This window comes from Hylobates moloch, unplaced genomic scaffold (assembly GCF_009828535.3).
Source record: "Hylobates moloch isolate HMO894 unplaced genomic scaffold, HMol_V3 SCAFFOLD_20, whole genome shotgun sequence".
In the NCBI taxonomy this organism is placed as follows: domain Eukaryota; kingdom Metazoa; phylum Chordata; class Mammalia; order Primates; family Hylobatidae; genus Hylobates; species Hylobates moloch.
Window position 1 is genome coordinate 31,379,626 of NW_026652295.1, and position 23,795 is coordinate 31,403,420.

The 23,795-nt window shown below is 37.5% G+C and overlaps 1 long non-coding RNA gene across 1 annotated transcript in view; it reads right to left on the reverse strand.

The window, feature by feature from the left end:
• Positions 1-237: 237 nt before the first annotated feature.
• Positions 238-23,795, reverse strand: part of LOC131382145 (uncharacterized) — a 35,446-nt gene continuing 11,888 nt past the window's right edge. The window contains exons 2-3 of the long non-coding RNA XR_009211360.1: positions 2,124-2,198; positions 238-989 (exon numbers count right to left, since the gene is read on the reverse strand). This is a non-coding gene — a long non-coding RNA (uncharacterized LOC131382145). The remainder of the gene's footprint in view (positions 990-2,123; positions 2,199-23,795) is intronic.

The window sequence follows — 23,795 nt, forward strand, 5'->3', positions numbered from 1 at the left end:
GGAGCCTTGTCTGGATGTGGATCCCCTTTGCTTATTCACAGAGACCTGGGAAGCTGAGCCAGGAACCTGGATAGTGACCAGAAAGTCACCCAGACACCTGAGAAATGCCTCCCTTATATCCAAGAGATCCCTGTGTGTAGAACACATGAATCTATTGGAATATCACACACAGTGAGCAGATTCTTCTTACACTTACTAAACTCTCTTCGTAGATTTACTAAATTTTTCACCAGTGACTCAATGGAGGGAAACCAGGTCCCAGACTCGATTTAAAAAAACAAACAAACAACACACACAAAAAATTCTTTAGGTGAGCATGTATGCATGTGTAAATGGTACTATACAATGGTATGATTGGATAGTCAAAGGAATATCTAACCCAAGTGTACATAAGGAGTAAATTTGGAGTCAGAGGAAGTTGGTCATTGTAGGAAAGTAACTGCTGCAAGAAAGATTTCTTAGAATGTAACTGTCTAATGTAAGGTATTTATGCCTCTTTTCCTCCATGTTTCTAGTTTCTGCCTTGGGTTTGGCATTTATTGTTTATCCTGCTTCAAGTATAAGACTAGTGGTTTATTCGAAGGCCCACAACTTCCACTTCTACCCTGGCATCACACAGATCATTTTCTCTTCTCAAGTCATTGTATTTTCACTGGTAGTAAAAGAGGATAATATCTTCATCTTCAAATAAATTAGGGGGAGGGATTCAAATTATGAGGGAAAAGAAAAATTGGTTCTTCTTCTGTGGGGAAGAGTTACTGAAAATTAAAGGACAACCTACTGAGCTGAAGAGAGCTTTGGGGTTTGGTAATTTGGGGTGTGAGGTGGGTCTTCAGGAATGCCATGGGCTTCAGAACTAGTGTGTCTCTCCTTTAGTATGTTCCTCCTCGGTTTGAGAGGACTTCCTGGTAAAGGACTGAAAGAAATGTCCACTCCATCATGTCTCTGCTGACAGCTAGCTTCTCTTCTCCAGTTATAAGTCCATTTTCCTATTGGGGTAACACAAGAAGGAGGAAGAATAGCTCAGGGGTCTTCCCTTCACATCTCTCCTAGAAGGATTGTGAAATGTCATATGCCTCCTCCCATAGACTTAGATAGACCTAAAATTGTCAACATGTGTCCAGATAGTTGCAAAAAATATATAATTTCCAACATATTCTCCATATTAACACTTTAAAATAAAACTGTTAATCACTCATATGTTCAATTCAATCTAAATATAATGTTTTGACACCCATTATCATTAATTTAAAAAAATATACAAACAACCTCTTTCTTAATGGTTGGAAATTTTACATTGCTCTTTTTTCCCTCTTTGAATTCATATTTTTATTTTACTCCCCATGTAGAATTTTTCTTTTTCTTTTTTTTTTCTTTTTGAGTTCTCAACCCTGGTTACGTCCTAATGTAATTTTTTTCTTTCCTCTTGGAAATCTTTTATTGAGCCACCTATTATGCTTCTTTGCAACAAAATATGTTCTTACACTGAATTTTTAATTTCTTGTTGTAAGTATTTAAAAAGTTATATGGGCTGGGTGCAGTGGCCCACACCTGTAATCCCAGCACTTTGTGAGGCTGAAGCAGGAGGATTACTTGAGCCCAGGAGTTCAGGACCAGCCTAGGCAACATAGGGAAACCTCATCTCTACAAAAAAAAAAAAAAAAAAATTGCTGGACATGGTAGCTCCTGCTTGTAGTCTCAGCTACTTGGGAGGCTGAGGTAGGAGGATCACTTGAGCCCAGGAGGTCGAGGCTGCAGTGAGACATGATCGTGCCACTGCATGCACTCTAGCCTGGATGACAGAGTGAGATGCTGTCTCAAAAAAAAGTTATATGGATTAAGATAGGATTACCAACTGTTAGATATCAAAATAATGTCAATACAGATTGGATATGCCTTATTTGAAATGCTTGGGACCAAAAGTGTGTTGGATTTCAGATTATCTTGGATTTTAAAATATTTGTATATACATAATGAGGTATCTTGGGACCGGGACCCAAGTCTAAACATGAAGTTCACTTATGTTTCTTATATATATTATGCACATAGCCTGAAGGTAATTTTATACAATATTTAAAATAATTTCGTATGTGAAACGAAGTTGTGTTAAGTACAGTACTTACATGTGGCATCATATTGGTGCTCAAAAAGTTTCAGATTTTGGAGCATTTCAGATTTTCTGATGAGGGATGCTCAATCTGTAATACACATTTTGGTAAATAAAAGTATAAGTTTGTAATGGTAAAATTTAACTGGAAATGCATCTCTTAATGAGATGGATAGGGACTTTATTTTCCCAATTTCATGTTGACAAATGTTACTTATTGTTAATGAATCTGGGCTGTATATTATTTCAATTAAAAAATTTTAACATGAAAGAACTAAGGAATCTTGATCATATAAACGAATGAGAAAATAAAGACTTGTTGAGGCAACTTCACCCAATTTTTAAAATTTCTTCTTAGTCGTATGCAAAACTTACATAATGGGCTATTATTAAATAATATTTTTAATAATCTGTCAGCTGACAACTCAAGTATACGGTTCTTCTTCAATTTTGTTGAAAGCAAAGAATTAGAAACCAGTTGACTTGCAAAACTATTTTTATACATACATTAGGTTCTTTCACTTTTAGTTTTTAGAACTATTCCAAAGACTTCACAAAGTCTTATAAAATAACTAATAATTATACCTGCTGCTCTTTCACTTAGAGATACCTTGTTCATGAATCTCAAATTAGATAAAACTAGGGTTAAAGAAAAACAACCCCCCAAACACAAAATTGGAGATCAAAAATCAATAGGTTCTTAATAAATATCTCTTCATTTTTTATGTCATCTGGAAGTGTCTTTTAAAACTATGACACAGAGATGGTGCTGTATAGTTTACAGTTCGTGTGTGTGTGTGTTTAATTTCATTATTGTACAGAATGGTTGATTTTATAATCATGCATTTGATAGATGTAGAACAGTGTGTCAACCTCCAAGCGGGAGAAATTGATCCAAAATAAATGAAGCTGGATTTCTAAAGTTTAGAGCATCACATCCAAGATTGCATTTGGGAACATTTTGTTTTGTATCCGTACACAAATGAATTTCTGTTTTTAAGAACATAATTTAATCTACTTAGTGGAAATCAGCAAAATGAAGAGAAGGTATTAGATAATTAATGAATATAGGTTTACAGAAATTCTATTACTGACTGCTATTATGTGCATTAATTACAGCAGAATCCACAAAACATTTCCATCAAATTAAATCTTACTCTAGGAGGTATATGATAAAAATAAATAAATGAACAGAGAAATAACAGCATACTATAAACTATTACCCAAGTAGAAAAATATATTTACATGATCCAGAAATCTTTGGTAAAAATTAATGAAAATATTTCCCCTATTAGTCAGAAGAAGTTCAAGAAAACATACATTAAAATACCTTCAGTATGTGTTTGTTTTACTCCAAGATGTGATGTTGATCTGTGAGAAATTAATGTTGAGCGTTTTGCCTCCACTGCCTTGAAATAATGCAAAATTAGCAACTGAGCTGGGGGCAGTGGCTCATCCCTATAATCCCAGTGCTTTGGGAGGCCAAGGAGGGAGGATCGCTGGAGGCTGGGTGACAGAATAAGACTCTCTCTCTCTCTCTCTCTCTCTCTCTCTATATATATATATATATATATGTGCAACTGAAGCACAGATGGGACACAGGTAAGTGGGAGAACTCACCAAGCTCTTTGTTAGTATTGAGTGTTTCGTAGAAAGTTAATATTTCTTAACTTTTTTTTTTTTTTTTACAAATTTATAATATCCTAGCTCTGAGACAAAAATTGGGAACCTCAGCATGAGTTTGTCACCTGAATGAAATAAAAAAAATCACGTTGAAGGCTGGGTGCATGCCTGTAGTCCCAGCTACTCTGGAGGCTGAGTCAGGAGGATCACTTGAGCCCAGAAGTTCAGGAATTCAAGACTGGCTTGAGCAACATAGCAAGACTTCATTTCAAAACAAACAGAAAAAAACCACCACCTTCAGTATTTCTTGCCAAAGCAAAGGAGCCATTCGTTCTTTACGATGGTCAGGAAAGGAAGCATCAAGGTCATCAAATGAAAATTTTCAGCATTTCAGCCTGTCTGCTCAGGGAAATATCTGAATCTAGAATATCACAACATAAGCCAAAACTGCCCCATTTCTCATGCTACATGTCACTCTTAACACAAGGTTACTCAACCTTGAGCATGGTTGGCATTTGGGGCTGAATAATTCTTTATTGTAGGGGGCTGTCCTGGGCATTGTAGGATGCTCATGAGCTACCTCAATCTCTACCACCCACTAGATGTCAGTAACATTGACTCCTGATCTCTCTACCCAAGTTGTGACAACTAAAACCATCTCCGGATAATGGAGGAACCTTAAATGCATATTGCTAAGGAAAAGCCAATCTGAAAGGATTACATATCGTATGAGTCCAACTATATGGTAATCTGGAAAAGGCAAAACCAGGGAGACAGTAAAAAGGTAGTGGTTACCAGTGGTCCATGGGAAGGGTTGGATGAATAGGTGGAGCACAAAGGATTTTTAAGGCAGTGAAACTGTTCTGAATGATACTGTAATGGTGGATACATGTCATACCTTTGTCAAAACCAATAAAATATAACAACCAATAAAACAGCACAAAGAGTGAACCCTAATGTAAACTATGGACTTAATAATGTATAAATATTGGCTCACCAATTTTAACAAACGTACCACACTAATGCAAGATGTTACTGGTAGTGGAAACTGGAGGGAAGAGGGCTTGAGGAGACATATGGGAACTCTCTGTAATTCCTGTTCAGTTTTTCTGTAACTGCTAAACTGTCCAAAAAAAGTCTGTTTTTATAAATGGAGGCATGGTTTTATATGGACTAAAATACTATGATTGCCTTTGTGTTTTACACATGGTGAAATTAGAGCAGGACATATTTTAAACTCAAAATTCACAAAATTAATTTATGAAAATGTTTACCCAGATCAAGAATATTAAAGAAACTTAGATTAATACTGTTACCTTGAATTTATTTTACTGAGTAATCCTCTAAGACTCCTCTACACATTATTAATCTAGAAGGATTTTTAAAGTCTTTTTATGACAATTAATTATTGGTCTACAGTCAAATTGCGTATCTCCATTAAACTAGAGTTATATTTTTCCATTTTCAGATCCAAAAACTTTTTAGGAATAGGAAATGTTTATTTTAGAAAACAAGAACACTTCTTAAGCATTTACTGTTAACAGTTATTTTCACATGTGCTTGTACTTATTTTGCACTTGTCAGAACATAGTATTTACCTTTGAACCAAGGGGTGTTTTTTGTTTTTTTTTTATTTTATTATTATTATACTTTAAGTTTTAGGGTACATGTGTACAATGTGCAGGTTTGTTACATATGTATACATGTGCCATGTTGGTGTGCTGCACCCATTAACTCGTCATTTAGCATTAGGTATATCTCCTCATGCTATCCCTCCCCCCTCCCCCCACCCCACAACAGTCCCCGGAGTGTGATGTTCCCCTTCCTGTGTGCATGTGTTCTCATTGTTCAATTCCCACCTATGAGTGAGAACATGCGGTGTTTGGTTTTTTTGTCCTTGCAATAGTTTACTGAGAATGATGATTTCCAGTTTCATCCATGTCCCTACAAAGGACATGAACTCATCGTTTTTTATGGCTGCATAGTATTCCATGGTGTATATGTGCCACATTTTCTTAATCCAGTCTATCGTTGTTGGACATTTGGGTTGGTTCCAAGTCTTTGCTATTGCGAATAGTGCCGCAATAAACATACGTGTGCATGTGTCTTTATAGCAGCATGATTTATAGTCCTTTGGGTATATACCCAGTAATGGGATTGCTGGGTCAAATGGTATTTCTAGTTCTAGATCCCTGAGGAACCGCCACACTGACTTCCACAATGGTTGAACTAGTTTACAGTCCCACCAACAGTGTAAAAGTGTTCCTATTTCTCCGCATCCTCTCCAACACCTGTTGTGAACCAAGGTTTTATAATAAGCAAGCACTTTTTTTTATTTAGAAGTCACATTTTCCAAGTAGAAAAATCATTAAAAATTCAGTCCTCTGAAGGCTAATTTCTTTAAATCATTTAACCTAATTGTTTAAGGTATAGATTGGAATTTTTCTCAGCACTCTCTTGAAAACAGGTGACAGTGGAACCCTGTTAGTTTCACAAATCCTAGACTTTGATTATATAGCCCAGGCTCGAATTTTTCTCGAATGTTATGAACATTCAAAGCATTAGGAGTCTTGGTTTCATTTCTTAATTTTTTTTCTTCTGGGTATATTTGAGACTCATCTTGGATTCAAATAAATTAATAATAGTCTCATGAAACCGATAAAAATGGGAGCTCCATTGAACATGAGAGACATTGATTCATAGTTTCTAACATCCTCCAAATGAGGATCCCATCCCTAATTTAGATGCTTCTTTCAAAGGAGGCTTCTTTCCTTTGTTATCCATGATATAGTCACACCAGTCCTGAAAAAACATGGAATAGACTCCAGATCTTTATATTTCATACTCTAAAGTCATACAAGCCGATCTGCATTTCCTCTAGTGGAAACTATATAGCTGGTCATCTGTCCAGGGCCCTTTTATCAAGAAACAATGCAGCTTCTACATTTGTGCTGCTTCTACACCAAAACAGCTAGAATCTATATGATATGGTTCTGGATGCTCTTGTGTACCTCACTCTTCATTTCTCACCTAACCCATGTGCTATGGTTTGAATGTTCCTCCCCTGCAAAACTCATGTCGAAATGTAATTGCCATTGTAACAGTATTAATAGGTGGAATTTTTAAGAGGTGGTTAGGGTGGGATTGGTGATGTTATAAAAGGGTAAGTTCAGCCCCTTCTTGCTGTCTCTCTCACCCTTCCACCTTCCTCTGTGCGCTGATGCAACAAAAAAGTCCTTCCCAGATGCCAGCATCTTGATTTTGGACTTCTCAGCCTACAGAACTATAAGGCAATAAATTTCTGTTATTTGTTATTAGTCTGTTATATTCTGTTATAGTAGCACAAAATGGACTATGACACCATGTGTTTGCACAGAAAGAAAAAAATCTCATACGGTAATTGCCCCTTAATCTGCAGAGAATATGTTCTGATATCCTCAGTGGATGCCTGAAACTGCAGATAGTACCAAACCATATATATACTACGTTTTTTTTTCCCCATACATACGCATGTTAAAGTTTAATTTATAAGTTAGGCAGAGTAAGGTATTAACAATAACTAATATTGAAATAGAAACATTATAACGATGTGCTGTAATAACAGCTATGTGACTGACGCCTCTTTTTCTTCCTTTCTCTCAAAATATCTTAATATTTTCAAGCCATGGGTAACTGAAACTGCAGAAAGTGAAACTGTAGATAAACTGCTAACTCTATTTAAACAATAAAAGAAATAATTATATTCTTGGGAAAATTAACAATTATCCAACAGCCCCTTTGCAAAGGAAAAAAAAATGCATGTATGGGAAAAAATCTCAACCACAGCGTTCCCTAAGCTTTGCAAACAACAAATAGCATCCACCTATCCATCCTCAGAGAGCAACAGTTTTACTGTTATTTAGAAAAAGCAACCATTTCAGGCTGCAGGTTCTGCACATCAGCACTTCCCAGCTCTCTACTAATGTGGGAAAACTGACTATCCCTGACTTCAGTTTTTGTGAAGCTAGATGCCTCACTAGAGTCTAAACTAAGGCTAATTGGAGATCATAAAATTTTACATGCTTGCTAGAGGTGGACCACGATTTTGATTGGAAACTTTCCAGCAACCAATTCTAAAAGGTGTTAATGGTGACTATTTTCTAAAACAAATGTGAAGAGTAACTAATATGATAAGACCAGAAATATATTTCTCTGGTAAGTCCCTGTAAAAAGAAAGCTAGGTAATTAAATAGTCTCTCAACAATATTGTTTTAGGAAACCCAATAGAGAGTTTCACAGGCCTGTTTCTTATGGGATTGCTCAATGTAGGTAAATATTATCAAACCAAAAAGTAGTTTTGTAACAGGAATTCTACAGAGCCCCAATACCTTACAGAATGATGAGTACAACAATAGAAACAAATAGAAGATAACCTAGAAAAATAAAGCGAATAACTTAATGGCATGAGTTAGGTTAAGAAAAGCTTCCTGGAAAAAGACATCTGAATAGATATAGCTATTTATATAAATATAAACGACATTTTAATAGATATAGCTAGGAATTTCCCAAGCAGGTAGAAGAAGGGGGACGTTCCAGGCAAAGGAATCATGTGAATGCAAAGGTAGGGAGTCATGAATCAATATGTTCTGTTTTTTTGTTGTTGTTTTTGTTTTATAAAGAGTTATAATAGGCTGGGCACAGTGGCTGTAATCCCAGCACTTTGGGAGGCTGAAGCAGGTGGATCACTTGAGCCCAGGAGTTCGAGACCAGCCTGGGCAACATGGCAAAACACTGTCTCTACAAAAAAAAAAACAAAAAAAAAATTAGCCCTGTTCAGTGGTGTGCGCCTGTGGTCCCGGCTACTTGGGAGGCTGAGGCAAGAGGTGTGCTCGAGGTGGGAGGTGGAGATTACAGTGAGCAGAGATCACACCACTGCACTCTAGCCTGAGCAACAGAGAGAGACTCTGTCTTAAAAAAAAAAAAAAAAAAAAAAAAAAAGCTATAATAAGATCAGCTTACTAGACAATACAGTGAAATGGGGGAAGCTAGAGAGGTGGGCAGTGGCCTCTTATGCTATGTAAGAGATTTGACATCATAAAGTAAGTTGCCAGAGTTCTGAATGAAGGCATTAGAAATAGTAATGAACAGGAGAGCATATGCTTAAGAGCTGTCTGCTGTCTGGGAGGTGGAATTTACACTAAGTACTGAGTAATAGAATGAAGGGGTTGAGGGAAAGGTAAGAATCTAGGGTGAGTGTAAATCTTCTGGTTCAGGGGATAAACAACAGGAAATCATTGAAATCTATTGGCCTATCCTGCATTTGAAATTATTTTTACTCATGTAAGATTCTGTAACATTATATGGTCATTAGGAAGTATCTGTTTACTGAATTATGCAGGTATTCGAAACGTTCAAACATTTCATGCAATATCAAAAACTCAGACTGGCTGCAGTGGCTCATGCCTGTAATCCCAGCACATTGAGAGACCAAGGCAGGAGTACTGTCTGAGCCCAGGAGTTCAAGACCAGCCTGGGCAACATGGCAAGACCCCATCTCTACAAAATTTTTTTAAATTTGCCAAGAGTGGGGTGCACATCTGTGGTCTCAGCTACTTGGAAAGCTGAGGCAGGAGGATCACTTGAACCCACAAGGTCAGGGCTGCATTCAGTGAGCCCTGTTCATGCCACTGCAATCCAGCCTTAACAACAGAGCAAGACCCTGTCTCAAAAAAATATTATATTCATTAATGTTGCTGCTGCTATCAGAAAAAATTCTAAGTATCCCACAGTAGCAGATACAAGCTTTTCAAAATTCCAACTTCTACTTTTAAAAGCTTAAATTTTAGTACTGGCAACAAATACAACTAGTTGTTTTCCCTAAAGTGATAGTATCACTGTTTATTTTCAAGAAAATGTCTGCCAAATTCCCAAGTCTGAATAATCAATTTTCTGTCACTTTTTTTTTCCAAGTGAAAAGATGATGTTTCCATGAAAGAAAAGAAAAAGTGGCTAATTCAGCTTGCAACTCAAACAAGTGTTTTTCCTAAAGACAACTATATTCCAGCATGCAGTAGAAGTGTTTTATGGGTACATCACATTGTGTCACAAAGAATATTTTTTAAATGTGCTTAAGGGTTGAGATTTAGTAGAAAATAATTTTTACAACTTCATCAAGGACATTATTTTAGTAAAACTGATTTTTTTTTTTACTACGAATGTGTGGTGGTGAAGAATACAATGACTGCTAATAAAATTTGGTGCCATTGCCTTAATTTGTGCTAAGACACCAGTCATTTTACCCACCATTGGATGAAATCCACCATTTTTGCACTATCAGTGCAAATGTTAACACAGTTAACACAGTTGTTGAGGATAAACCACCAGATTCAAAAAAGTCATATAACACTTTTAATGTTTCAGAACCCCTGTTGCCCAGAATTCACATAAAAGAAGATCATCAATGGTCAATTGATGCTGATACCTGATGAATGAAAGCAAAACAGGATGTATAGCCATCTGTAGATCAGTCCCTTTGTAAGGCTAAGGTACAATTTTTTAGATGACGTATTAACTCAGTCTTTATGTTTGCAGTTAAATCTTTAATTTGACAAGTTATTGCATCATTGGAAAATGCCAGCACTATGCATTATTGTGGTGATTTTTCATCCAGCAGGTATTCAGCAATGTCAACTGTTCAAGCCTTTATTAGTCTCTCTGTGATTGTGTGTGCTCCTCTAGCCAATAAAATATGATGACTTATCCTGTAAGAAGTTTTTAAAGAGTGTATTACATCGACATTTAGGTTATTTAATTCCTTTTTTTAATAAATTCTGAATGATTGGTCCCAAAATGATACTGCAACTTTGTTGGAACCATATTAGTGTTTGAAAATGTTTTACTGCACAAGACACAATATGATAAATTATTAACATCTGTAAAGCTGAACGAAAGATCACTTTCAACATATTTTGTTATGTATAGTTGTGCTCAGTTTCTTTGGAATAGATTTCTCCTTTTTATGAGGAATCAGATAACTTGCTGATATGTCAATGTCATCCTTTTCAGCATCTCTAGACATAGGCAATCTAGACACCAGAAAATGTGTTTTCTCTTCTCCCTTTTTAAAGCCAACCATCCACCCTATTCAGATAAAATTTTTTAATTAAAAACATTTTTGAAAAATATATTATTGCAAAACAACAAAGTAAACATAATTTTTGTTATGTTTCTATGTAAAAGCAGGAAAAACTTTAGGATTTAAAAATGATTTCTTGGAAGATAATGAGATTACAGAGATTATAACAGGTATAACTGAAGATAGCTGGTAAGAGCATGGTAGAAAAGAATTTCTGAAAACTACATATTTATACCGTAAACTCACTACCTTTGAAAACTCTAGAAAATACAATACACAGGCACACAATCTGTTAGGTATCAGAGAAACAGTCATCACTATTCATCACATGCCATTGTTGTCTTTGGCGAACTCTTCTGTACACTTATGAGAGTGAGAGTAAAAAAAAAGGCAAGTAACATCTTAATTTTCTGAATATTTTTGACCTTGTTGACCCTCTAAAAGGATCCAAGGGATCTCTCCCTCCCAACATCCCCAGGAATCCTCTGATCACATTTTGAGAACTGTTGGATAAGTCAGTTAATATTGCAGGAACATAGGCTATCACCATGGGGAAAAAATGAAACCAGATCTCTACCTGACACCATTACAACAATAAATTTTAAATGAAATAAAAGGCTAAATGTGAAAAGATAAAGGTTTAAAGCTTTGGGGGGGAAATGTAGAATAACTTTATTATCTCAAGGTAGATAGCCTAACAATACCACATGCTGAAAGAGAAATGTGAAGAAATGGGAATTTGCATAGAATCTTGGTGGAAGGGTTAGTTTTCCCACTTATTTCAACTACTTATTTCACATATGCAGTGTTGTACAAATTTAAAGAGACAAGTATCCTACAGACAAGCAATTCTATGTTTATGTGCCCTAGAGACCTAAAGACATTCTCAAATACAGAAACAAAGAAGTATGCATAAGGATGTTCATTGCAGGTTTGCTTATAATTAGTGGAAAGTCAGGGGATGCCCATCAGTGAATAAAAAAGTAAATAAAATTGTATTGCCTTTCTACAATATATTGTGCAACCATTAAAATAAACTAAATGTCCATATTTCACAAGGACAATTCTCACAACATAATAACAAATGATATGCACTAACTTTAAACTAGTAATTGCGTCTGGTGAGGGAAAAGAAAGGTGGACCTGAAGTCAGGTGCAAACAGCACAACTGTATTTGAGGAGTGGTTGCATGACTGTTGTTCCATGTATTTTCTGTATGTTACAAATATTTACTATTATAACAACAAAAGATGTACTCTAACTCCTTCATCCTGCTAATTATAGAATATCTACTTTGTTGACTAAACCCTTTAGCATGTATATATATATATACACACACACATACATACATATATATGCATATATACATATATACGTATGTATACACATGTACACATATATACATATATATATACACACACATATATATATAGCCTATTTCTGTTAATGGTTCTTTGGATAAATAACAGTTGACTTTGTTCCTCTGCTTAGTATTTTTAAAAATCTATTAGTTTACCAATCTCTTACTAATTTTTAGTTTTAATATTTGTATTGTTAAGTATTTTAAACACACAGAAAGACTAATGAACCCCCATTACCCAAACACCCAGCTTTATTAAATCTTAGTATTTTGTCCTATTTGTTTCAATAGTTTTTTTAATAAATCAGTGACTATAATAAAATTGATACCTCTGAATCCTTCCATTTTCTTTTCACCGCCCCCAGATATAACCACCAATGTGAAGTCAGTTTTATCATTGCTATGCATGTTTTTAATATTTTTACTAAATGTTTATGAATTCTTAAACATTATAAAGCATTATGTTACAGAGTTTTTAAGTTTTATAAAATATTATCTAATACTGTTACTTTAAGAAAACCTGCAGTAACCCCTTCTGAAAAAGATTAATCACACATAATTTGTTACATATTAAAATAACTGCTCCTAAATAGTGATGTGGCCTTGGGCAAGCTCTTTCAAGTTTCTCTGAGCTCCAGCTTTTCCTTATCTGTGTGGTAAAAGAATATGAGACTATGCGCTCTCTTTCAGATTATAAGTCTGTATAAATTATTCAACTCAAATGTCCCCATGGGTTTACTTAAAGGATAGTTTTGTCCACTTATGAACAACTCTGTTTCATCAAAATCAGAATTTACTGAATGTTCATTAGTTTTAACTTTTTTAAGTGGTTTGTCACAGAATTCTTTTCAATGCTGAGATTTTCAAATATATTGCAACCATTGAGAGGACATTCCTGAATATTCTTTATGAGCCTGATGCTACGCGAGGTGCCAGAGATACAAGAGGGAACTTGACAGGTACAGTCTGTCTCCCACAAAGCTTATGGCTGAGTTTTTAAAATATAATTCAAGATTTTCAGGAACACAGTCAATCCATAAAGCAATAGGGAGAAACGTTTCCAATATCAAGAGACACTGATGAATGAATGTGTGAATAACTAAATTTTATAACTTTTTTGTAGACATAAAAATAAGCATTCACTGTATGATCCTTAAATAAAATCATTGGCAAAGTGTAGCCTATAAATGTCTGCAAATACCTCACCAAAGGCTAGAAGACATTTTGCCAGAAGGAAGTAATGTTTACATTTCTATATTTTGTTTCTTTTTCCTCTACATATACATTTTGTCCTATGCCTATGTCTCCTTTTTAATAGGCTTTGACATGAACCCAAAGCAAATGTTTCCTATTATTTTATCTATGTATTGAATATACATTGTTTTCTGAATGCTATTCCTTTCATTTACCAGTTCTAGTAGTCTGGGTTTGCTCTTATTTCTCTTTACTCTAAAATGGTTTTTTAAATCTGTAACACAAAACTTAGTGCTTGGTTATATACAGGAAGGCATTGTTTTCTTTTTTTTTCTTTTTTTTTTTGAGATGGAGTCTCGCTCTGCTGCCCAGGCTGGAGTGCAGTGGCGTGATCTCAGCTCACTGCAAGCTCCGCCTCCCGGGTTCACGCCATTCTCCTGCCTCAGCCTCCCGAGCAGCTGGGACTACAGGGTCCCGCCACTACGCCCGGCTAATTTTTTGTATATTTAGTAGAGACGGGGTTTTTGTATATTTAGTAGAGACGGGGTTTCACAGTGTTAGCCAGGATGGTCTCGATCTCCTGACCTCGTGATCCACCCGCCTCGGCCTCCCAAAGTGCTGGGATTACAGGAGTGAGCCGCGCGCCCGGCCGGCATTGTTTTCTAAAAACACTGGTTTACAAAATGGAATGTGCACACTACAGGGAATGTGCAAATGATCCTTGAGGATACAGGAAGGAAGTGTTAAAGTTTCTATTTATTTTGGTAACTTATAAACTTTCTATTTGTTACAGTGTGAGTTTTGGTGTATATAGTCAAGCCATATGCTAGCACATGGGATAATGTATAAATAAACATGTAAGTGTCGATAAGTACTCAACTATTTTTTACTGAGAGGGCTTTAGGCTTCTTTTTTTTTTTTTAAGTTTCAATACCACAGTTCAAATGTGTGTGCTAGTCTTATCTATGTAATTGTTGTGTGTGCTCTTCCAGGGAATGGTGGTGTCTTATGTCTCTTACTCTGTCCAAAGGACCTTGTATGTATAAATGCGAATAAATATTTATTGAACTCCACTAATAAATGATTCCATTCTTCAGACTATCAAACTAAGGACTACCCTTTGAACATGCTTTGGAAACATTTTCATTAAAGCTAAAATGTCTCAGAAATGTTTAATTAAAAAATAAAATTGGCCGGGCACGGTGGCTCACGCCTGTAATCCCAGCACTTTGGGAGACCGAGGCTTGCAGATCACAAGGTCAGGAGTTTGAGACCAGCCTGGCCAATATGGTGAAACCCCGTCTCTACTAAAAATAAAAAATTAGCCGGGCGTAGTGGCAGGTGCCTGTAGTCCCAGCTACTCAGGAGGCTGAGGCAGGAGAATCGCTTGAACCCAGGAGGCGGAGGTTGCAGTAAGCCGAGATCGCGCCACTGCACTCCAGCCTGGGAAACAGAGTGAGACTCTGTCTCAAACAAAATAAACAAATAAAATTAAAAGGGAAGACAAAGATATTTTTCTTTGTACCAGTAGAAGGAAGATTTAATGAAAAATAAACTGCAATGGTAAATTTAGAAGTAATGCTGAAAGAGCAACTGGGAAGTCTTAGATGAAGTTGCCACAAGCTTCTTCAAAGCAATGAAATATCCAGTTGTCTCGTTTAATTCTCATTTGGTATAATTTTTCATTGATAAGAATAATTCATAATTAACCAGCATACATATGCTTCTTAAATTTTAGTGTACGTAAGAATTACTAAGAAGTAGGCTTAAATGCAAATTCTCAGGCTCCAGCCCAGGGATCCTAATTCAGCAGTTCAGAGGTGATTCAGAAATCTGCATTTTCATGAAGTACCCTGGATGATTCTAATGGATGTTGTCTGTAACACAACTTTAAGATAAATGTCCTATATAAGCATATTCTACCTTGCCACCAGCCATGAGAATTTGATTAAAGAAACAAATCTAAGAACCCAACTACTAGTCTGTTACTCCAACTATTCCTTATTGCCAACTGTGATCAGAAGTATGAAAAAAACAGCCCATGTTCTTCCTTAGAGGAAGACCATATCCCAACTGTGAATGGTACAGACATCTTGGAACTGAATATGGATTGTCATCCTGATACCCCCGACCCTCACTGCTCTTCATATACCAGCTGAGCATTTCATAATATTTATTTAATAAACCTTTCGTTGGTCCCGAGCCTACTTGCTTCCCGACCTACTCCATGTAGCCTGGCTACTCTTATTTCCATGAGGTAGGCTGTCTTCTGGCCCTCCCATCATGCCCAACAGATGTGAACATGAGGGACCTTGAAGCAGGGGTAGATACTCCAGTGCAAAAATAGTGGACACTCACCTCTTCTAAGACCTTTTATCGATCATTCTCTGAACACCTCTCAAACATGCCCTTCCCTTGTATTTCCTCTTTCAGTGGATTAAACCACTGTCCACGCAACTGTCTGAGTGAGAATATTGGATTCAGTGAGTTTTCAGGTCCTACCAAGTCTATTTCAAAGTGTCATTTCAATGATTTTATTTCCTTTGCTTCTAAATAGTGGCATACATGGATATCAAGTACTGTAGTGGGTTCAAAATTGGAGAAATGGATTTTGAAGTCATCTTTTTGCAGGTACAAGAGAAGCCATATTGAGTCAGTCAGAGAAGAGAAGATAGAGGAAAAGTAGAATCAAATCTTTAGAATATTCAAAGCATTACACAAATGTAATGTTTTATTATTAACTGTGACTTCATTTTGGTTCCAATTCTGTCCAGAGAAATTTGAATGCTGGAGTTTTGGGAATTTTAAGGCTTTGAGCAAAGAACATTTTATGATCCTCTACTTACTACTTGTTTATTTGCAATAGAATTTCAGCAATGAAGAGAAAGTTATTTTTGTAGAAAAAAAAACCTGCAATGCTTATTTCATACAGATTAGCTGTGCCGTGGATTCAGATTAACGTACACACTCAAAACTTAGTGGGCTGTTATATGGCACCTTATTTATTTAGCTTTGTAGAAGAATATTGGATATGGAAACATAGCTTGTCAGCCTAACAGCATCAGGCATCTTCATCAGGAGTCTTTACATATTCTAGATGCTGATTCTTAACCCTCTCATCTCATGGGAGTATGCATGGTCATAGCAGAGAAGACCGCAGGAGTAGAGGAGAGGCAGCAGGGGAGCCATTCTAGGATGGAAGAATCTCTCACATGACAGGAACCACATCTTATACCAACCCATGAGTGAGGATTCCAAGACAACAGGCAATTCGGATTCAAGAAACACCATGACAGAATCCAAGGCCTAAATTTCCAACAGGTTTTCATACGGGTCTGGTCATATAGGTCCACCAAGTCTAAATGTCTGCCCGCAGTCTGCCCAGCATAGATGTAGTTCACCAACCAGGGGTCATTTCCACAGTTAAAAATAAATAAATAAATAAATATGATTTTTTAATACAGCTGACATTTCACATTTATCCAAACACAGTACATTTCAAAGAAATAGTAAGTATAAGATAAACTGGAGTTCATCTTCCCATGGGAAAAAAGAGCTTAAAACTGTTGTTAACCCTTTGACCTACCAACAAACATTGCTTACTCCCACTCAAGAGCTCATTCCAGTTAGGACACAACCTGGTGGTAGCCCTTCCTGGTAGCAACTACCGAGCATTTCAAGGAGAAGAAATTGGGATGGGTGCCTTTAAAGAGAAAAACTCTCTTTTTAACCTCCAAATCTAAAGAAAATAAACCCGACAAGCATTTGCTGCAAACCTAGTGCCAAACACTGCCACATAGGAAGATGTATCTGCCATCTGTCAAGACAGACTGAGGGAGGAATGGGAGTAGAGACCAATTAGAAAATAGGAAAAAACGAGACCAGCTGGGACAGCTGCAGCAAAGCACCCTGAGGATACTAAATGCCTTCAGTATTTAGCTAGGATGGCCTAAAAGAGTTAATCTGAAAGAATTCATAAATCATATGGATGCTTCTATTATAAATTAGAGGAAAGGCAGATTTATACATCATGAAGACTATACGGTAAATATTATCTAGCAGTATGAACATAGCTTCACCACACAGCCTCCTAAAAATCTGTGGATACTTTCCTGAAAAGAACCCCTGAAGGCATTCCTCCTGGATTCTGTGAAGTAAATTAGCCCTCAAGGTGTACCCAGCAAGGGCTCAATAGAGTACACAATAAATGCTCAACACGCATCTATCATCCTCCCCCCCACTATCCAAGCTTCATGCCTACCTCATGAATCTCCAAGTTCCTTTCTCTCCTGTCCCTGCAGCATAGACGAATCAGAATCCCTGCTTGCCACCCCATTGGACACCTTGAAAAGAGACCCTTGGAATGGCTATGGCAGCACATCAGTCCTGGCTATGAGTGTAAGACCCTGGACATCAGGAAACCTCAGGCCATGAGCTATTGAATGTCACTTGTCACTTTGCCCTTTGAGGACCAGAAATAAAGCTTCCAGTTCCTGTGAAATGGCAAATAGGTAGGTTCAGGCTTCCAGCTCCCTCACCCAAAATTAATTTTTGTAAAGGTGGAGAAGCAAAAGGAAGCAAGGATCTGGGGAGCTGGCAACACCAGAAATAAGTATAAAGTGTTTTTATATTTGCCAGGAGAGACAGAACTGCTGTCTTGAACTGGTGTGTGTAGGGAATGGGCAGGGCTGCATCCTGGGAGATAAGCCACAGTGGGAGAACAGGCTGCAGGAAGACTTTTTAATTTCTGCACTATGTCCTTCCCAATCGCCTTGGGACAATTGTTGCCTCCCCTTCATACATAAACAGGCTGCAACAGGCCAGGCTGCTTGTATCTTCGAGGTAAATCGGTAGGGGACTGATGAAACTAGGTGTGGGCTTTTGGGTATTCTCTTCTCCACTACTCATGACCACTGCCCCAACTCCCAGCGCTGGTGAATCCCAACGTGGAGCACCTGGCTACTCCCAGTTGTGCTTTTCCTAGGAGTTGCCTGATAGAGTAGTGGCAAATGGGGAGATCCATAGTGTCTCTGGGCTCTCTACCAGGGCTGGATCTGGAGGGACACAGGCCAGTACTTTATCTCTTCCCCATTACACATTAACCCACAGACTAGCAGGTGCCCTCGTGGAGACGTGAGCTCACAGATCAACACAATGATATGGCTAAGGAACAAAAGAATTGCAAAACATAGACAACAAATTAACACCATATACTATCTAATGCAGAATTGTGAAAAAGATGAACCAAGAACTTAAAACAAAATGGCAAATATACTTAAGATCATAGAAGATACCAGCAACATAAAGCAAAACCAATAACTCACAAAAACAAAGAATATTAGATGTTAAAACTATAGCAGTAGAAGTTGTAAATACTACAGATTAGACAAGTACCAGGATGGATATAGCTGAAGAATAGTTCGTGAAGTAAAAGATAAGCTGAAAGATAATCCCAGAAGACAGTAGGAAAGAATAAAGACATCAAAAATATAAAAGAAAGTTCAGCAAAATGTATGCTAGAAATAGAAGTATCAACATCTGGATCATAAGATAACTCACAGTGAGAGAAAAAAATAGATACTTGAGAAAATAATGACTAATAAATTTACACATTTTTTTAAAATTATGAAAGACCTCAGAGTAAAGGGTTCAAAGGATACTTAACAGGAGCTTCAGAAAAATCCACACCTATGCTCGTTATATTGAGACGAATAAATATTTTTAAAACTTAGGAAGAAGAGTTTATCAACCGGGCACAGTGGCTCACACCTACAATCCCAGCTCTTTGGGACTTTGGGAGGCCGAGGCAGGTGGATCACTTGAGGACATGAGTTCGAGACCAGCCTGGCCAACATGGTGAAACCCTGTCTCTGCTAAAAATACAAAAATTAGCCCGGCCTGGTGGCATGTGCCTGTAGTCCCAGCTACTCGGGAGGCTGAGGCAAACCCGGGAGGTGGAGGTTCCAGTGGGTGACAGAGTGATACCCTATCAGAAAAAAAAAAACAAACAGTTTACAAAGGAGTAAGATCAGATTGATGTCAGACTTTTCAACAGCAATGAATGCAAGAATAAAATAAAATAATATTTTTATAGTAGTGAAGGAAAATAAACTGGAGTTTAGAACTTTATATGTATCAAAATTGCTATTCAAGTGAGATGGCATAACAAATTTATTATCATGCAAAGAATCCAAAGTCTCATATTCAAAACACTCTTGGACATGGTAAAAACAAAACAAACAAAAAACACAACAACAACAACAAAAACACTCTTAGAGGAAGTACACAAAAAGAGAATCAAATCAAGAAAGTTACAACAACAAATATAAGGGTGACTTGTCAACAAATCCAGGACCATATTTTTAAAAGAGGGTAAATGAATGTGTGTGTGTGCGTGTGCATAACTCCAAAATTAAAAGTCTACATAAAGGTAATATCTACTTGGTAGGAGAATTGGCATTAGGGTGAGGGAAGTAGAAAATCAAAAGAACATAAGAGTATGCTAAAGAACTTAGGGGGCAAGATATAAATATTAAGGTAGTTAAGACATTTTAAAAGGTAAATGCTCACTATGTTAAAGGCAACCACCATAAGAACAGAATCAGTACGTATAACTTTTAATATAGCAGAAAAAAATCGTTCTATCAAATGGAAAGCAAGAAAAGGGAAGAAACATTGTACAATAAAAACAGAATGTGAAATGAGTTGCAAAAGTAAATCTTTACTTCAGCAGTTACCAATAAAAAAACAAAGGCTCTAATAATGGAGGAAAAGGGGAACCAAATCATGTGTGATTTATAACAAACACTCTTTTTTAACTTTTAAGTTCAGGGGTAAATGTGCAGGTTTGTTACATAGGTAAACTTGTGTCAGGGAGGTTTGTTGTACAGATTATTTCATTACCCAGGTATTAAGCCTAGTACACATTAGTTATTTTTCCTGATCCTCTCCCTCCTCCCACCTCCACCTTCCAATAGGCCCATGTGTGTAGTTCCCCTCTGTGTGTCCATGTGTTTTCACAATTTACCTCCCACTTATAAGTCAAAACATCTGGCATTTGATTTTCTCTTCCTACGTTAGTTTGCTAAGGATAATGGCCTCCAGCTCCATCCATGTCCTTGCAGAGGACATGATCTCATTCTTATTTATAGCCACATAGTATTCCGCAGTGTATATGTATCACATTTTCTTTATCCAGTCTATCATTAGTGGGCATTAGGTTGATTCCAAGTCTTTGATATTGTGAATAGTGCTGCAGTGAACATATGTGTGCATGTGTCTTTATAATAGAATGATTTCTATTCCTTTGTGTATGTTCCGAGTAATGGGATTGCTGGGTCAAATGGCATTTCTGTCTTTGGGTCTTTGAGGAATTGCCACACTGTCTTCCACAATGGTTGAACTAATTTACACTCTCACCAACAGTGTAAAAACGTTCATTTTTCTCCATAACCTAGCCAGCATCTGTTATTTTTTGACTTTGTAATAGTAGCCATTCTGACTGATGTGAGATGGTATCTCATTATGGTTTTGACTTTCATTTCTGTAATGATCAGTGATATTGAGCTTTTTTCATATACTTGTTGGCTGCATGTATGTCTTTTTTTGAAAAGTATCTGTTCATGTCCTTTGCCCACTTTTTAATGGCTTTGTTTTTTTTTCTTGTAAATTTGTTTAAGGTCCTTATAGATGCTGGATATTATACCTTTGTTGGATGCATAGTTTGCAAAATTTTCTCCCATTCTGTAGGTTGTCTGTTCACTCTGTTGATAGTTTCCTTTTTAGTGCAGAAGCTCTTTAGTTTAACTAGATCCTATTGGTCAGTTTTGCTTTTGTTGCAATTGCTTTTGGCATCTTTGTCATGAAATCTTTGCCAGTATGTCCTGAATGGTATTGCCTAGGTTGTCTTCCAGGATTTTTATAATTTTGAGTTTTATATTTAAGTCTTTAATCCATCTTGAGTTAATTTTTCTATATGGTGTAAGGAAGGGATGCAGTTTCAGTCTTCTGCATATGGCTACCCAGTTTTCCCAGCACCATTTATTGAATAGAAAATACTTTCCCCATTGCTTGTTTTTGTCAGATTTGTTGACGATCAGACAGTCGTAGGTGTAATTTTATTTCTGTGTTCTTTATTCTGTTCCATTGGTCTATGTGTCTGTTCTTGTACCAGTGCCATGTTGTTTTGGTTACTATAGCCCTGTATAGTTTGAAGTTGGGTAGTGTGATACCGCTAATGTTGTTCTTTTTGCTTCAGATTGCCTTGGCTATTCGGGCCCTTTTTTGGTTTCACATGCATTTTTAAATAGTTTTTCTCGCTCTGGCCGGGCACGGTGCCTCAGGCCTGTAATCCCACCACTTTGGGAGGCTGAGCCAGGGGGGATCACTTGAGGCCAGGAGTTTGAGACCAGCCTGGCCAACATGGCGAAACCTTGTCTCTACTAAAAATACAAAATTAGCTAGGCATGGTGGTGCATGCCTGTAATCCCAGCTACTCGGGAGGCTGAGGCAGGAGAATTGCTTGAACCCGGGAGACGGAGGTTGTGGTGAGCCGAGATCACACCATTGCACACCAGCCTGGGCAACAAGAGCAAAACTCCGTCTCAAAATAATAATAATAATAATAATAATAATAGTTTTTCTAGCTCTGTGAAGTATCTCAATGGTAGTTGAATAAGAATAGTATTGAATCTATAAATTGTTTTGGGCAGTATGGCCATTTTAATGATATTGATTCCTCTTATCCATGAGCATGAGATGTTTTTCCATTTGTTTGTGTCATCTCTGATTTCATTGAAGGGTGGTTTGTAGTTCTCCTTGTAGATATCTTTCACCTCCCTAGTTAGCTATATTCCTAGGTATTTTATTCTTTTTGTGACAATTGTAAACGGGAGTTCATTCCTGATTTGGCTCTCAGCTTGACTGTTGTTTGGTGTATAGGAATACTAGTAATTTTTGCACATTCATTTTGTATTCTGATACTTTGCTGAAGTTGTTTATCAGCTTAAGAAGCTTTTGAGCTGAGACGATGGGGTTTTCCAGATATAGGATCATGTCATCTACAAACAGGGATAGTTTATCTTTCTCTCTTCCTATTTGGATGCCTTTATTTCTTTCTTTTGCCCAATTGCCCCGGCCAGGACTTCCAATGCTATGTTGAGTAGGAGTGGTGAGAGAGGGCATCCATGTCTTGCGCTGGTTTTTAACGGGAATGCTTCCAGCTTTTGCTCATTCAGAATGATGTTGGCTGTGGGTTTGTCATATATGGCTCTTATTATTTTTGAGGTATATTCCTTCAATACCTAGTTTATTGAAAGTTTTTAATGTGAATGCATATGGCAAATCCTCTTAAAGCAGAAAGATATGTAAAGATTGAAATTTAAAAACAGGGAAAAAAGATTTACCTGGTGGCAAATATGACAAAAAGAAAGCTGGGCAACAGTCTCAATATGTAACAAATTAGAATTGATTTTTTTTCGGGAGGGGGACAGAGTCTTCCTCTGTCTCCCAGGCTGGAGTGCAATGGCGCAATCTCGGCTCACTGCAACCTGTGCCTCTTGGGTTCAAGTGATTCTCCTGTCTCAGCCTCCCGAGTAGCTGGGATTACATGTGTGCCACCATGCCCGGCTAATTTTTTGTATTTTTAGTAGAAACAGCTTTTCACCATGTTAGCCAGGCTGGTCTTGAACTCCTGACCTCAGGCGATATACCCGCCTCAGCCTCCCAAAGTGCTAGGATTACAGGCGTGAGCTACCGCGCCCGGCCTATGCACTTTATTTATTTATTTATTTTTGAGACAGAGTTTCACTCTTGTTACCCAGGCTGGAGTGCAATGGCGCAATCCCAGTACACTGCAACCTCCGCCTCCCGGATTCAACCGATTCTCCTTACTCAGCCTCCCGAGTAGCTGGGATTACAGGCATGCGCCACCATGATTTTGTATTTTTAGTAGAGATAGGGTTTCACTATGTTGGTTAGGCTGGTCTCGAACTCCTGACCTCAGGTGATCCACCCACTTCAGCCTCCCAAAGTGCTAGGATTACAAGCACGAGCCACGACGCCCAGCCTGCACTTTATTTTTTAACCTTAAATTCTATTTTGGGCCAGGTGCGATGGCTCATGCCTGTAATCCCAGCATTTCGGGAGGCTGAGGGCGGGTTACTTGAGGTCAGGAGTTTGAGACCAGCCTGGCTAACATGGAGAAACGCTGTCTCTACTAAAAATACAAAAAAATTAGCCAGTCATGGTGGCATGCGCCTGTAATCCCAGCTACTCGGGAGCTGAGGCAGAAGAATCACTTGAACCTGGGAGATGGAGGTTGCAGTGAGCCAAGACCGCGCCACTGCACTCCAGCCTGGGCAATAAGAGCGAAACTCCATCTCAAAAATAAATAAATA